This window comes from Talpa occidentalis, unplaced genomic scaffold (genome assembly GCF_014898055.3).
Source record: "Talpa occidentalis isolate TD23 unplaced genomic scaffold, MPIMG_talOcc4v2.1 talOcc4.2, whole genome shotgun sequence".
In the NCBI taxonomy this organism is placed as follows: Eukaryota; Metazoa; Chordata; class Mammalia; order Eulipotyphla; family Talpidae; genus Talpa; species Talpa occidentalis.
Window position 1 is genome coordinate 69,181,105 of NW_023602073.1, and position 17,865 is coordinate 69,198,969.

Sequence of the window (17,865 nt, forward strand, 5' to 3'; positions counted from 1 at the left end):
TTCTCCCTCACCGCCCCCCTCCCCATACATACACACAATCTTGTTTCTGGGATAAAAACATTGGTGTTTAGGAGTGTTTCTATTTATGTCCAGATTTATCTTACCAATCCTTATACATTGAAACTGTCAGCTCAATCATCTCACTCAATGACTTTACTCATGTCCTATGAGTTATATATCTCTATATAATTTAACTGAAATATCTCCCAATTTATACCATTTTCATTTCTTGTTTAGATTTTGAGAATTAATCAGCATATTACACCAAATACAATGACTTAGCTAAAACATAGTACAGTTTCAATAAATGACATCTTAATTTATTTTCCAACCTACCCCGTCTCTTGGTTTTTAATGCCTTGTTCCTTATTCCATCCTTTATTCTGCTCAGTTGTCTTGTCACTAGTGGCTGTAAGCTCTCCAAGTGCCACTTTCCTTGTCTACCCACACAAACTCACACTATAGGAATCAGTTTAGTTAGTGATATCAGTTTCTAAAATAAATTATTTGGCACTATGAACACCTAAAATAAAAAAAAATGCTATAAACCTATAACATATTACAAAACCTAAAATTTTTACTATAGTACTGCTGTTCTCTGGCCACCTCATGTGTATTAATCGGGTTGTTGCCTGTCCTTGGGAACTGCAGCTCCTTTCTGCTCATCTGTGTCCATCTGGTCTTGGCTACAGGATGCTCTGGCTCAGCTTCCATTAATCTATGAGCCTTTATTATAGAATTGTCCAGATACCCTTAAGATGAGATCTGTGAACTATTTTTTTTAAATGACATTTGCTTAATTCATCAACTGACAATATATTGCAGGAACTTCTTTCTACCTGGCAACATGACAACTAATTTTGATGAATTTTTACTGTCTTTGGTATAGTTCCTAATTCTTCTTTAATGATTTGTTCCCTCCTCCCCCAGTTTCTTATGCCCACAATTCCTTACTTACCTAGATAGAAAAAAAAAATGCATGTATATTATGGCAGAGATTAAGAGTGTTCATCGATCTGAATATCCTCTTCTGCATTTCCCATGTTTCATTGCTGTTAGGGAGGTGATATGATGTCCTGGTCAATGGAATGTGAGCCAAAGTAACGTGGCCATGTAACCTGAAGCAAAGAGATAGAGGCATATAGAAATTATATTATTACATGTAGAACTATCAAAACCACATCAGACTCAGCTGGAGTGAAATGTAAGCTTTCATTTGGTTAATCCACTGGTTATAGGGATTGCTACAGTGGCTACTTTTAAAATTCTTGTTGAATGCCCCTCTAAGTTATTAAAAAACACATAGAAGACAGTACAGAATTACTGTTTGCAAGAATTTCTTTTATATTTTAAAATTGTAAACTATTTGTTCATCTTCAGTACAACTGCTTATATGACACTTCAAAATAGTTTTCTCATTTTTTAAGAATTATTTTCTTCCTAGTTTTCTGTATTTTCAGGATTTCATGATAAAATGGTGATGAGGAAGAACTTGCATGAACCTCCTCCAAGGAATACAACAAATCTATAACTTAATATGGATTAATCTGTCCAGACATAGGCCTGAAATCTAGAGAACTAGAACTTCCATAACAAAAGATTCAAAAGGCAGCACCCAGTATTAGGGAAGATGGAGATACATTCTTGTCAAGGAAGAAAGCCTACCCAGGGGCAATGAGTTGCTTTCAGGAAAAAATGGCTAAGGTATGGAACGCTCCCCTGGGAGGCTAAGGGAAAGGTTGAGCTCAATAGCTGATACCTTGACCCTTTAATCCAGAACAGCAGAGATAAACCCCTGGACTCCCTGCCTCAAGGGCCGGAGGGAAATTAGTACACACTAAGAACCAGCCCTAAAGGACTCACACAGACTCACTCACCTTGGGACTCAACCCAGTAATACTGGTCTGAATAATACTCAACCTATATGACAAGGAATTCCAAACACTATCTTTGTATAACCTGCCTGAGAACCAGGAAACTTTGAGAAAGACCCATATTACTGGCAGGCATCATTTTGGACCCCAATCTCCATACTACTACACTTTGAGGATAAAACACTGATGAGCGATTCATCTACCCCTAGTGAAGTAGCCCAAACCAGCTGAGAGCTGATTGATGGCTGTGAAGAGTTCCCTCCTTGGCAAACAGGCCCAGTCCACTTGTTAGCAAGCAGGTCATGCCCACACAGATAGCAATTCAGCCCAGTACAAATCCAGTGGCTTAGCCAGCTACCAGAGCAGCTGGACATCCACCAGCCTACCTGACCCCAAGTGTCATGACCATAGCTTAATAAGCTAGCAAATGTCTCTGCCTCACAGTCAGCAAGCTGGTCCACATGCTTCTACTAAGCATGTACCACTCACTAGCAAAAAAGTATGCTACACAAGCACAAGCTTGCAGCTCTGTTTGCTACATAGTGCTGTGAAACACTACTGGGCCTTGTTAAAGCCCCACACACTCACTTTGCAGCAGCCTCAGGTCAGGATGGCACAACAACAAATACTCAGCATGCAATTGTTGGGGGTTGTGATCCAAACCACCCAAGGTTCCATAGCCTCGGGAACTGCCCTGCTAACTCTTGCCCTAACACAACAGGTAGGTGGAGACAAAGCACAAAGGGAATGCAACTTAGTGAGTAGATGGGAAAGCCAGGTGGGACTATGCTCCTGACTCCCTGTGACATTGTCTAAATAAGACCAAACCCTCAGAGTTAGGAACAGTAGTAGAGTTACCTAAAACAAGGAAACAGACAGAATCAGACAATATGTGGAAACAGATTAAACTGTCCCAAATGACAGAGCAAGAGAAAATTCTGGGAAAGAAAGAAGCAATGGGGGCAAACAAGTTACCCAATGAGGAGTTTAAAACACTGGTTAGAAAGGTCCTCACCAACCTGGGAAAATGGATGGATGAGTTAAAACATTTAAGGAAGATTTAAACAGAGTTATTATAGAACTGAAGAGTATAATAGAGGGGTCCAAAAATACAGTGTATGAAGCAGAGGAGTGAAACGGTGAATTGGAAGACAAAATAACAAGTCACCAAGACCAAGTGGCACAATGAAAATATTTTTAAATGTAAGGATATTCTTGGAGACTTCTGGCACAAACATAAACAGCAATAATATTTGCAGTATAGTGGTCCCAGAAGGAGAAAAGAGCAGGAAAAAAAATATTTGTGGAAATAATCATCAAAAACTTAGCCAGTATGGAGGAAGAAAACCAGTATCCAGGTACAGGAAATCCAGAAAGTAGTATGTCAAGTGTTTCTAATTGGTTTGGTTTTGAATGACTCTTTGTTTCTGTATTCCCCATGTGAGGCCATCTTGTAGTGCAGGTTTGGTGATGATGAACTCGTTTGGAAAACTCAATCTCTCTTTCAATTATAAGTGACAACTTTGCCAGATAGAGATGTTTTGGTTTAAGGTTTCTTCCTCTAAGAAGTGTGGCTTATCAATCTCTTTTGACATGAAATGTCTCTTTTGGAAAATCTGCTGAAAACCTTAAGGAATTTCCCTTGTATATAATATGTTCCTTATCTCTTATTGCTTTTAAGATTCTCTGTGCTTAATTATAATGTGTCTTGATGTGGATCTTTTTGGGTTCTTCTTATTTGGAACTCCCTCCTGAGAAAAAAATGGCAAAAGTAGGTCAATTGTATGGTGATGTACAGAAACTAAATTTTTGATACAATTCTCATGTATCCTCTACAGATACCAAATTATGTGATGTTGTACACATTAATTTTGTTATAAAATCAGTCTTATCTGAATTTAAAACTTACTTTGTATAAGCAACCTATAGAAAAACAATCCAGATGAATGGATTTTATAATAAAGTAGTCTTAGTTTGGGTTGACAGAAAAAATAAAATTAGGACACACAGTGTAACAACAATTATTTAAATATTTGCAAATATGTAAAATAAAATAACATATAAACTGGTGTACATAAATCTATTATAAATTATAAATTATAAATCTATTATAAACTGGTGTACGTAAATACTATTCTGTTGAAGGACTAGTTTTACTGGAAAGAGTACATGAAATAGAAACTCCTGGAAACTCATTTTTTTAATGTTTCTGAAATGAAGAAAAAAAGTAGAAAAAATCTTCTATTTCATTTGGAGTTTTAAATCAGTATATATAAGTAAATCTAGATAATAAAGAAATATGAATGTATAATAGATTTTTGCTTGATTAAGAGATATAGTATGAGTGGTTGAAGTACAAATGAGTGGAAAAGTAAATATTTGGAGGGGCTTTGATAGGATATAAATATTTCACATACTTCTAAAATGATCAATATCTATTACTGGATTAGTTTTACTAATAAGCTTCAATGCATAAACTGTGCCAAAAGGAAGCAAGTCAGTCTTTAAGAAAGTATGGAGAAATATCACATGTCTAAGATTATGATGACAGATGCAAATGGTCACCAGGCTTTTTGTTATTTTTTAACTTTACTGAATATATAGAGAATTTTTAGGCCTCTGGATAAATAAAACAAAAATGCCTTATAAGGAATTACAGAAACTGAAAAATGTATAATCAGAATGAAGCATTTTATAAAATGTTGGTCTAGCACTGGTTGGTGAGGGGATGAGGGACAAATAAACAAATTAAAATGTATTTTGAACACTAAGCAGAACCATGTGTTTTGTATCCCCTTATTCAGTAGAAGCAGCCTGCTCTTCCTCAGTTAGCAAAGACACAGATAAACTCTTGAGACCACATTGACCATTTCTTACCCAAACTTTCTTATCCCTGAGGGATTTCCAATAAATTAAATGCCTGATGGGAATTATAATCCCTTATATTCAGACCCCAGAAGACTATTTTATAAAAATGTAAAATCAATGAACAAACACGATCTAACATGTTGGTTTAGGGCAGAACTGCTTGATATTTTAAGTGGGAACCACACATGCAGATAAAAAATCCAATCACATTGACAATTTAAATTAACTCCAATACGGAAGAAATTACTGTGTGTAAATGCCATTACTTTCATGAGAGCAACATTTTGCTCCCAGAGTCATATAGAAACTGCTCTAGAAATCATAGTGCTAAAATAGTCTGCAATTTCACTACAATTTCAGATGATAGTTCTCACATGATTTACAAATTAATTAAACCTTGGCCACACTAACAAGATATTATGAGGGGACTCCATAAGCCACTTAAAGAAGCCAGTGTATTTTCTTCCATGATATTATTCAAGCCACATTCAAAATTTATGTATGTCTTTCCAAAATAAAAATTCTTTAAGAAGCAGCTATTAATTAGATAGCAAAACTACCACTCCCTTCATCTACTATGCAAGCTCAGATTGTATAACATTCTGTGATTTTCTTTTTTGACAACTGAGCCTTAAAAGTATTTTTTGTATACATTAGTTATTAAATTGATATTGTTAGAAAACATTAAAAATGTGAACTAAATGAATAAAAAATATAATGTGGAAATGGAGTTAATATTCTAATTACTAGGGCCTCCCCTGGTGGCACAGCGGATAAGCGCTGGGCTGTGAGGCTGCCAGCAACCTCTGCAGCACCGGTTTGTTCCCCGGCCGCCAGCGAGGGTCCCACAAAAAAAAAAAAAAAAAAAAAAATTCTAATCACTGGATTAGGAACACAGAATTCCTGCTGGAAATGTATTTCCCTTAAATGTATTGACTTATTTATCTTCCAAATTTTAAGAAAGGCACAAACACAAAATTCAATTGAAACTTCACCAAATTATTTCTTAAGGTGATACTTGTCTCTTCTGCTACTGCATGACCACTTGAGGCTGATGCACCTCAAAATCCAGTTTCTCATTCATCTTGCAAAGAATTTCCAGACCACAGAAGCCTAACCACAATGAAATAGTTGTTCTACCTGTCACAGAATCCTGTGGCCAGTATATCAATTAAAAATGTACTTTAAAGTATAAATCATTAGCTCAGTCTCTAACTGCACAGAATACTCATTCTGTTCATGACACAAATGTTCACTATAATTTTTTCACATAAAAGTTTATGTTTAAAAATATTTGTTATTTTTATGCTTTCTAAATATTTTCATTTCAATAGAGCCTATGTTCTATTTTTACATCAAAGGGTGGAACAAGTTAAGCACAGCACTATGAAGCTGTCCGCAGCCTCTGCAGCAGGAGTTTGATCCCCGGCAGGCCAGGGAGCTACCCACATGGTGCAGCAGACCTCTCCTGACTTGCCTGCTGCTCCCCTCAGCAGTTTATTTCAGTCAGTCTGCCTGTTCTGTTCCCCACTCTGTCTCTGGTGAATCCTCTCACCCCTGCACCTCTGATCTGTACCCCATTCTTGTATGCATAAATAAATCTTAAAAAAAAGGAAACAGTAGAATAAGTACACTATCTACAATTGCCATTTCCCTTGACTTTTCAACAATAGGTCTTCTGTATCTTTGCCAGTTTTTTGCTTTCTTTATGATTTCTAATGCTACAATAGCTACCACTTTATCTTTTAGATCCTCTGTCATTTCTCTGTGTGTCCCTTCTGTTCAAAATTTCAAAATATACTCTTATAGCTTCAATTAAAATCTCTTATTTGTGAAATTGCCAGTAATATCTGTAACCATGAACTGTCTCTTTTCCAAATTCTAGTATTATCACTAATTTTCTACTTGAGTAATTTGCAGTTACCTCAGTATCAAAAAATCTAAACACAAAATCATTTCTCCATAAACTCATATTCTTTATTAGTATCTTAATACTTCGAATCCTATAGATTTAAAATGGTGGGAGGCACTGTGGTATCTTGCTTAAGGAGGGACTTTGGGATTAGATACAACATGACTTTCTGTGCCATCATTTTTGTTAGTTTTGTGACTTTTGGTGACCTCACTTCTCTAAACCTTACTAACCTTGCTGGGGAAGGAAATTTCTATGAGCTCAGCGATTGATAAATGCAAGAACTCAATGAATTTTAGCTGCCATTATTAATGCTATTCACAGAGAACCTCTGTATTATAGGTACAAACATCTTTTGATCTTTAATAAATCTTCCTCCATTTGCCCATATCCTATGTCACACTGACATTAACTCATAATACATGTGTCAGTCATGACCTCTTTTAGCCTGTCTTTATCTTCTTTGATTCTGTGCAGTTTCATCCTTCAGGGACCACACATGCAAAACATGCAGAACCAGTGCCACTCATGTTCCTGAGTTGAAGGTAATTGGGCCAGGAAGTTCATTAGCAATCTCATTTGTAGTGTCCTATCGATAACATCTCTTAAATCCCTGACCAACTTTGCCATAACTCTACCTTCTAAATGAACCTCCATTTTCCAACTCTCACATGTCCACTCTGCTTCCCCTTCCTGCTACTTCCACTGGCTGACCAGCTCTAGAATGCTTTGTGCCCAGACAACTAACAAATATGTCAGTATTGATACTCATAAATCTTTTTATAGTTCAGGCAAACATACCAGTTTTCTGTGTCTCTTTTATACTGAATTTAACTCACAAAACTTGGATCCTCACTTTTTCCTTCACCTTAAATCTAGTACTACTGCATCTGTGATATTCTACATTTTTAATTGTTCTGTTTTCTGATTTTGCTACTTTAATTGTATTCGTTTACTCACTTTTTTCTAACTCATGTTTGTTCCTTTTTTATATGCATGAGAGCTGATCAACAGCTCCAATGGCCTGGAATGTTCTATTCCTTCTCTTTACCTATTTATATATTTTTAGACTCCAATGTCTAATATAAGTCCTGCTTGAGACTTTGTTAATATTATAACTCATGTGGCCCTCTCCTGTCTCTGAATTTACTGGTCATTCATTTATTGCTTTTTATTTAAAATTTTATTGTTTTCCCTTAAAGTACAAAGATGTACTAGGATTCTACAGTGGCTAAATTTATAAATACATATGAATTAGATTGTTTTGTTAGCAATGATATCTGCTTGGTCAATAAATTCTAGAAATAATCTCAAATATGACAATTGACACTGCCTCATAAGTATTCCTTTATTTAAAAGATGTTAGTTTAAAATCAATGTCCTAGAGACTCCACCCACAACACAGCAGAATAAAGAGGCTGCTATCACTCTCTTCCTTGAAAACAACTTGATAAAATCACTGATATTTGCTCCTAGAAAAATCAAGATGCTTTGAAGCAGCTATACAGCTTCAGGACATCCCTTGGGAATTCAAGAACTAAAGTTGGTGGCTGCTGAGGTAAAAGTATAGGAAGCAGTGAGGGGAAGTGTGTTAGGGCTGGGGATCAGCTTCCCAAATGATTCTCAATCTTAAAAAAAACAACTTTCAGCCTAGAAGTCTCTGTCCTGCAAAACTATCAATTAAGTATGAAGGGACAAATGGAGTTTGCTACCCTAGACCCTCTCTTCAAGTAATAGTAAAAGTAGTTTTTCCACAAGTAAAGTAAAACTGAAGCACAAACTCCTTAGCAAAATGACAAGAACAATATAACCCAGTACCAAGAGCAAGAATACTATGAGTCAACAGATCAAATATGAAGGGGGAGGAAGAAATGTAGAGTACTGGTATAATTAAATGAGCAGACACCAGCTCATAAAGGACCCAAAACACAGATATTCATAAAATCCCCATGGTAACCATAAAACAAAATTCCAGAATTGACACCTGCAGACAAAGCAGCAGAGAAATTGGTAAAAATGCGAAGGAAAGCCATCCAAAAAGAGTAGAAAGAAAAAAAAGGCAAAAACAATTGAAAAATAAAACAATGAAAAAATAAAAACCAAAGTGACTGAAAATAAACAGAAGAGAGAAAACCCAAATTACTAGAACAAGCAATGAAAGAGGTGAAATTACAACTGATACTGCAGAAATACACAGGATCATAAGAACCTATTGTAAAAGCTTCTATGCTAACAAATTGGATAACCTAGAAGAAATGGACAAATTCTTAGGCTCACATAACCGCCAAAGATTGAAGCAGAATGAAACAGGCAGCTGAAACAGCCCAATCACAAGTGCTGAAATTAAAAGAGTAATAAAATACCTTCCCAATAGTTCAGGACAAGTGGCTTCACCAGCAAATTCTACCAAAGCTATAAAGAAGATTTAATACCTACCTTACACTATTCAAAAACAAAACAAAAAAAAAAAATGAAGAGGGAGGGAATCCCAATACATTACCTTGATTCCAAAACCAAAGACTACAAAAAAATTATAGACCATAATCTCTGGTGAACGTACATGCAAAAAAATTTTTTTTTTAAGATTCATTTATTTATAAAAGAACTGGGGTATAGGTCAGAGGTGCGGGACAGTGAGAGAATTCACCAGAGACAGAGCAGGGAGCAGAACAGGCAGACAGGCCAAAGACACTGCTGAGGGGAGCAGCGGGCAAGACAGGAGAGGTCTGCTCGCCATGTGGGTTTCTCCCTGGCCAGCCGGGAATTGAACCTGCGCTGCAGACTGCAGACAGCTTCACAGCGCAGCGCTCAACCTGCTGTGCCACTGGGGAGGCCCACATACAAAAATTCTTAAAATCTTAGCAAACCAACTATGGCAACATATCAAGAAAATAATCAATCACGATCAAGTAGACTTCATCCCAGGGATGCAAGACTGGTTCAAAATATGTAAATCAATCAAGGTCAGTCATCAGATCAACAAAAAGACAAAAGTCATGATTACCTCAATAGTAGCTGAAATGCATTTAACAATATCCAATCATTTATGATAAAAAACTTCCAAAAAGGGGAATAAATAGAACTTATCTAAATGCTATAAAAGTCAAATATGACAAAACTACAGCCAATTTTATATTCAATGGTGAAAAGCCTAAAGCATTTCCACTGAGATCAGGATCAAGACAGGTATGTCCACTGTCACCACTATATTCAACATAATCCTGAAGTTCTAGCTGAACCAAATAAGCAAGAAAAAAGACATAAAAGGAGGACCTCCCTGGTGGTGCAAGGGGTTAAGACGCAACCTATGAAGCTGTCCACAAGTACTGTACGACTAGTTGAACCCCGGCTGGGGAGCTACCGCCATGGCTGAGCAGAATGAAACAGGCTCTCCTGGCTCGCCCACTGCTCCCCCTCAGCAGTGTATTTTGTCAGTCTGCCTGTTCTGTTCCCCACTCTGTCTCTGGTGAATCCTCTCTCTCCCCACACCTCTGGCCTGTACCTCAGTTCTTGTATGTATAAATAAATCTTTTAAAAAAAAAGGAAATGACATAAAAGGAATCCAAATTGGAAAAGTAAAACTGTCACTCTTTGCAGATGGTTTGTTAATATACTTAGAAAACCCAAGAGAGTCTCAAAAAAAAAAAAAAAAACCTTATCAAAATAATAAAACAGTAAGATGGCAAGATACAAAATTAATACACAAAATTTGATGGCATTTGTACATATGAACAATGCTTTAGAAGGAGGAGAATTAAGGACTATAGTTCCATTTATAATAATGCCCACAACAATGAAATAACTGGGAATAAAACTAATCAAGGTGTTGAAGGACTTATATGGAGGCTTCATACTTCCTGAACTCAAACAACATTACACAGCAACATGAATCAAAACAGTGTGGTATTGTAACAAAAATAGAAATTCAGACCAATGGAACAGAACTGAAAGTCCAGAGATAAACCCACATAAATACAGACAGTTATTTTCAACAAAGGAAATAAGACCCCACAGTGGAGAAAAAACTGCTTTTAAATAAATAGTGCTAGGAACATGAATAGCCATATGCAAAAAAAATTAAGACCCTAATTTAACACCATACATGAAAATTCACTCAAAATGGATTTAAGATTTGGACATAAGAACTGAAACCATAAAGTACTGAAAGAAAATATAAGGGACACTACAGGACATCTATTATAAAGAAGTATTAAGGAATACAACCCCAGTAGCAAGGGAAACAAAGGTAAAAATAAACAAGTGGGACTCTCAAACTCATAAGCTTTTGCAATTCAAAAGAAACAATCACAATAAGGCAACCTACAGAATGTAAAACAATATTTACACACCATACATCTAATAAGGGGTTAATCTCCAAAATTTACAAAGTACTCCACAATCCAACAACAAAGAAATTACCCAATTAAAAAAAATACAAGGATCTCAACAGATACCTCTCTAAAGACATTTAGATGACATATGGACATATGAAAAAATATTCAGCAGCACTTATTTTAAGAGAAAGGCACATAAAAACCACACTGAGATACCACTTCAACCCTGTGAGAATCACCCATCTAAATAAGAATGGAATTAACAAATGTTGGCTAGGTTGCATTGAAAAGGGAACTCTTGTCCACTGTCAGTGGAAATACAACCCATGAAAAACAGTATAGAGATATCTCAAGAAAATAAAAAATGGAAATTTCATTTAACCCAGCAATATCACAATTAGGTGTCTATCCAGAGAACATTAAAAGATCTCTCTACACCTATGTGCATAGAAGCACTGTTCACAATGGCCAAATCATGAAACTAAACCAAGTGCCCTTCAACAGATGAATGGATACAGAAACCATGGAGCATATATTCAATGGAATATTACACAGCTATGAAGAAAGATAAAGTGGTGTCATTGACACAAAATGGGTGAACCTTGTGAAAGATAGATATTGGATGGTTTCACTCACCTTTGGAATATAAATGCCAAAAAATAATTATACACAAATAATAGAAGAAATAAAAATTTGAACTCAGCAAAAAGGAAAATAATGGTTACCAGAGGGAATTAGGGAAAGTGTGGAGGAGATGGAACTTGGAAGAAGATGGAGTAGGCTCATGGAGTAGTTTAGAAGCAATAAAATAGAATAGAAGCAATAAGGTAGAAGCAATAAAATAATTAAAAAAAATATTTCACTATACAAATGAAAAAAAATAGATGTCTTGCTCTAAATATATTTTGAGAATTTTGTGTGTATGTGTATATAGATATACTTATGTTGTAAATATGTATATTATAATGCATTGTATATTATATATAATATATAATAGTATATAGTATCATAATACATACACATAGCATAGATTTTTACCATATAGTAGGAACTTAATTGGTTGCCATGTTTTTAACAATAAGAATAATGATGATGATCCTCCCCGGTGACACAGCAGGTTGAGCTAAGCACTGTGAAACTGTCTGCAGCCTTGATAGCACCGGTTCGATTCCCGGCCAGCCAGGGAGAAACCCACATGGCGAGCAGACCTCTCCTGTCTCGCCCGCTGCTCCCCTCAGCAGTGCTTTTGGTCCATCTGCCTGTTCTGCTCCCCGCTCTGTCTCTGGTGAATCCTCTCCCCTCTTGCGACTCTGGCCTGTACCCCAGCTCTTGTATAAATAAAAATAAATCTTTAAAAAAAAAAAGAATGATGATGATGATGATAATGAGACTGGAAGATCTGGCCATAGGAAATGTGTCTCTTAATGTTCTCTGGGACCTATACTGTTGAATCAGACAAAATCACATTGAATATTATGACTATGACTCATAAGTTACTGTAAACTCATTATCTAAGAATTTCTCCTATCCAGATTTTTTTGTTATAATTTATAAAGCATCTAAATCATCATATTCTACACCTTTTCAAAACTAGTATTGTTCTAAGACAATTCCCTTCTGAGTCTACTAATTTTACCAAGACATAATATTTATACTAAGAAATATCCCTACATTTCTTAGTGTTTGATAATGACACACACTATGTATTCAATCCTACATTTTCTTCTTCAAGATAAAGGGCATTCTTTAATGCTAAGAGAGCAAACTATTGCAGGAATTCTATTATAGTACCTCCTAGACAAGTGTTAGCCCCTGCTCCAGGGGTCATGGATATTTTGTATGTGGAGAGTATACTGCTTCTCAATGAAAGCCCTCCCTTTGACTTGGAACAGTGTGATTGACATTCAGCCTATAAAGTTGTGGATTTCACATGAGTTTTAAAATAGAATGCATAGATCATTATTTAACAGCTTGGTAGGGCTCAAAAAATGATTACCAGATAGGAATTTAGCATTTCACAATGATTATATCAACATTGTTCACTAATGTTTACACATATGGATCCTTTTGAACTTGGTTTGTCATGTTCCTACCACTTTGGTTTGAAATAAAAATTGCTTCTCTCAAATATTCAAGACATTCATTTTTAATTCATTCTGCCCATTTATTCACATGAAGTAGCTCTAATTGCAATTTATGTGAGATGAATTGAATCATATATGCATCATTACTAGCAGTTTTATTCATAATCAATCTTCATTGCCCAGAAATGACCACCATTCTCTGTCACATAATACAGCTACATCACTAGCTTGACAGATAGAGATAAGTTTAGCCAAAGGAAAATAACAGACCTAATTCAAATGAGTAATTAACCTTTTAGTTGTGGGTTTGAGATCAGAATTGAATCAGAAGTGAGCAGGCAAGAAAGGAAGATTGAGATATAAAGGAATAACCAAATCTTATCATGTGACTAGTTTCCTATCCATGCAGGTGGCTTTAAGAGTGGCTCTTCTGCTTGCTAGCTGTATCTTCTGTACCATCTCACTCCTTTTTATGTATCCAGATTCATGTTCTTAGAACTATTTAAACTTTATAAACTTTATTTTCATTCTAATATGTGTGTTAAATTTAATAACTTTATAAAATCCAATTAAATGTCCATGTGTCTAATTTTTAAGTTTATTGAATTAGCTTTTTTTTTTCCTTCAGTGTCTCAGTAGCTTAGAACTAACATTAATTTTTTGTTTTATATGTGTGGATTGTACATTAGCTTGGGGTCGACTGCAGGTTAGTTTGGGCTCTGCCACACTGTGGGGTTGGTCCCATGGCAACCTGTCAGAACAGCATGTATATTCAATCCCATACCAGGGAGGAATGGATAGCTGGGAAGAACAAGATGTCTCCTCATTTCAACTTCTCCTTCATTACACTTCTCTCATATTGAGTATGGAGTGGCGATAAGCAGTTTTTGGATCTAACTATAAGGAAGGAAATTTGGAGAATACATAAGTGTCAGTTGATATGATTATAGAATATATGATTTACATTAATTTCTATGACTAGTTATTTTTCAGGTGTAGAAGAGGCTTCTGGGAATATTATTGTTGTCCACAGGTATTGCCTGACATTATGATATGAAAGTGTGAGGCCAATGATATATCAAGTTAAATATATATAAAAAAGTGATATCATGTGTCAGACAAACCTGTATTTTTATCATGTTTGTGATATTTGTCAGCTTTTAAAAATTCAGGATTTATAGATATGCACTGCCTCAAATTCCATACCTAATTTTATATTATCATTTTCATTTTTTAACTTAATGAGCACCCACAAAATAATCTTCAACCCATAAAAATCGAATCCACTCCTAATAGAGAAAGATAACAGCCCATAAGAACATAAGCTCTTTGTTTTTTCTAAAAATGCAATTATGAAAATACTTTTTATTTACCTCATGATTAAAAACATATATTCCATTGACAGTTAGCTTTATACAAAATATTAGTTTTCTGATAGTTGGCATTTATCCAAAGGTTTAGTTTTCTGGTATTATTAAATTATTAAAATAACTCTAAATATTAATGTGGTGATTAAGGGAAGCTGGCAGACCTGCAATTAAATCTTGATTTCAGTTATAAAATATTGACCCTGTGAAAACTACTTAACCTTTCAAAGCTTCAGTTGCTTCATTTGTAAAATTTAGATAATGGTACTCCAAAGCAAGATTGAAAAGTTTTAAAGAGGCTATTTAAAACACACAGACCTGAGGATGATGTCACCAAGGCATGGAGGACATTGCTTGTTTGTTTCCAAGATCAACAACTATTTATCTTCCAGGAAGGTGATACCACTGAGATTTTCCACAGCATGTTGGTGAGGCTGAACCCCCCCTTGAATGCCAGAGACCAACACAAAGTGCATTAGAAGGGACACGGAGATATCTACATTTTGGTGGCTCGAAGGTGAGTGGCAAGAGACACAAAGAGGTAGTAACTAAGGAGGGCAGACATGCAGTAATGTCTGCCTGCCAGGGGCTCTGTGGAGGGCAGAGAAGAAATGATGCGGAGGTAAACCCCTGGGCTCAGGTGAAATCCAAAGTTAAGTACTAGGGTCTCTACAGAGGTCGGTATCCCAGCAAGGAGGAAAACAGAAATTCTCTAGGCTTTTTTCTCCCTCCTCTACACCTCAGGTAAGTGAAATCGTCCAATAAGAAGGGTTACTTCATTTAGCATTATCACCTAAAGTCCATCCATTTTGGCCCAAAAGGTGCAATCTCATCTTTTTAATAACTGTGTAGATTTCCATTAAATATATGTTCTATAATTCCTTTATCCATTTGTCTGCCAATGGGCACTTAAGTTGGTTCCATGGCTTGGCAGTTGCTGCTATGAACATAGGTGTAGAAAAGTCTTAAGGGCTACACTACAGGGCATCTATCACAAAAGTATATTTTGGGGATGCAACTTTAATGGCAAATGAAATAAAAGCAACAATAAACAGGTGAAACTACATCAAACTAAAAAGTTTTGGGCCTCCCCTGGTGGCGGAGCAGTTGAGGGCTGGGCTGCAAAGCTGCCCGCAGCCTCTGCAGCGCCGGTTCAATCCCAGGCCTCTGGCGAGGGTCCCACATGGCGTGCAGACCTCTCCTGCTGCCCTCTGCTCCCCTCAGCAGTGTACTTCGTCCGTCTGCCTGTTCTGTTCCCCGCTATGGATTTGGTGAATTCTCTCACCCTCCCGTGCTTCTGACTGTATCGAGTACTTGTATAAATAAATAAATAAATCTTTAAAAAAAAATAAATAAAAAGCTTTGTACCTCAAAAGAAATAATCACAAAAACAAAAAGGCAACCTATAGGAATTTGTGCATCAAGCATCTGACAATGGATTAATTTTCAAAATACACAATATGCTTACAAAATCAACAACAAAACTCAGACAACCTCATCAAAAAATGGGGCAAAAGACCTAAATAGATATTTTTCTGAAGAAGATATTCAGATGGCCTACAGACACATAAAAATTTAATATTACTTACGATAAGGGAAATGCAAATCAAAATCACAATGAAGTATCACCTCATACCTGTGAGTATGGCCCACATCAAAAAGAATGGAAGCAAATGTTGGCACAAATGTGAAGAAGGAATACTCATTCACTGTTGGTGGGAATGCAAGTTGGTGCCCACACTGGCTTTCATGCTGTCTGCTCTCTATTTCTCTGCAGCTTTTACCTTATTAAGATAGAAAGGTTCTTTTGGCTGCAGTTACCATACATGCTTCAGAAGGATACGTGGGGAATGAGTAGCAAAACAAGCATTTTGCACTAGCAGAAACCAACAATTAGAGAGTGCAGCAAGAAAATTGGCACCAGCTCTAAGAGTGCTCCTTTTGTCCTACCTCATTTGCTGCTTCTACTCTCATGAAGTCATCAGTAGGGAGCAAACACTGGCAACAGGAAAGGATACCCTAAGATCTGGCCCGAAGACTGACAATATCTTTTTGGCACAGTCTAGTGTAAAATATTCCTATTAGTACTCCATATTCATTCTGGACACAGCCCAGCGCAGAGGCCAAGAGGAAATTCCCCGTTGAGAAAACACTGTGGGATATGGACGAACAGGTGAGCACAGTGAGAAATAGAGCCATTTGTTGACCCCCTCAAAGAAAGATAATTCACAAAAAATTCTTTATTAAATTTGGCCTCTCCTCAGGAGAAGTAAAATTAAAAAAAATGAGAATTTCCATAAGAGGAGGAAAACAGAGAAGCACCAAATGGGGAGAATTACAGTTATATATGTCACAAAAAATTAGCTAGTAACAAGGAAAAACATAATTCCCAGAATTTTTAAGTTTACGTGAACCCTAGAACACTGGGTGAAAATTGACTCCCTAAGTTGATTTTAGTATAGAAATTATTTTAGCATTTTCCAACATATTCTCTGTAGGGTGCTATTTTGTTTTATGGGGAAAATAAATGCTTGGGAATGCCAGGTTAAACCAAGGTTAATAGCTCTCCTTTATCAATGAAATTGCCTTTTTAAATTGGTAATATGGAATAAATACAGTGAGTAATATTTCCACTCTGAACCACTAATTTCCTCCAACACACTTTGTTTTTTAAAGATAATTTTACAGGACCATAGTAATTCAGATTCAATTTAGGATAAACATGATTTATTCAATAATAGGTTCCAACTAATTTTAGTTAAAAAAATGAGTTTCATGTTTCTGTAAATTATAGTATTTACTGCCTAATAGTGTAAAAATTCAGTGGGAATATTCTAATGGGAATAACTTCGACTAAATGATCCAGGTTTCTTGCTATTTCCTTATATAGATGTTCTTTATATTTAAAGACAATATTTAGATATTTATAACTGTGTCATATATATTTAGATATTTATTATTTAGGTATTTATTTAGGTATTTATTAGATTATTTAGATATTTAGTGAGAGAAAAGATGCCAGTCAATTCCAATCCTAGATATAAAGAAAGCCCAAAAGTTTCTTCTTTTTTGTTAGAAAAACCTATTTTTAGAACTAGGTATTATGCTATCTATAAAAATAACTATAAAATCTATCCTGATGGAGAGGATATGTTGACAGTTCCTGCTTGCTGTGCAAACAGTTGGAAAGAGATCTTGAAAAAGATAAAGGATGTGCCCCAAAAATGAGAAAGGCCTTCTTGGACCCTTAGTTTAGGCCATACACGAACTGAATCAGTCAATCAAAACCATCAAAGTAAAATGAAAAAACTCAAGGGGCTCCATGCCTAAATTCCTGACCCAAAGAAATAGAGACAATTCAAAGAAGTCTTGTTAGATAACACTAAGTTTTAAAATTGTTTATCATACAGAAATAGATAACTGAAA

General features: G+C 35.9%; 1 long non-coding RNA gene across 2 annotated transcripts in view; it reads left to right on the forward strand.

The window, feature by feature from the left end:
* LOC129146465 (uncharacterized) overlaps positions 1 to 17,865 on the forward strand; it is a 153,808-nt gene that overhangs the window by 117,248 nt on the left and 18,695 nt on the right. For both annotated transcript variants that reach the window (XR_008553242.1, XR_008553243.1), the window contains exon 7: positions 14,832 to 14,956. This is a non-coding gene — a long non-coding RNA (uncharacterized LOC129146465). The remainder of the gene's footprint in view (positions 1 to 14,831; positions 14,957 to 17,865) is intronic.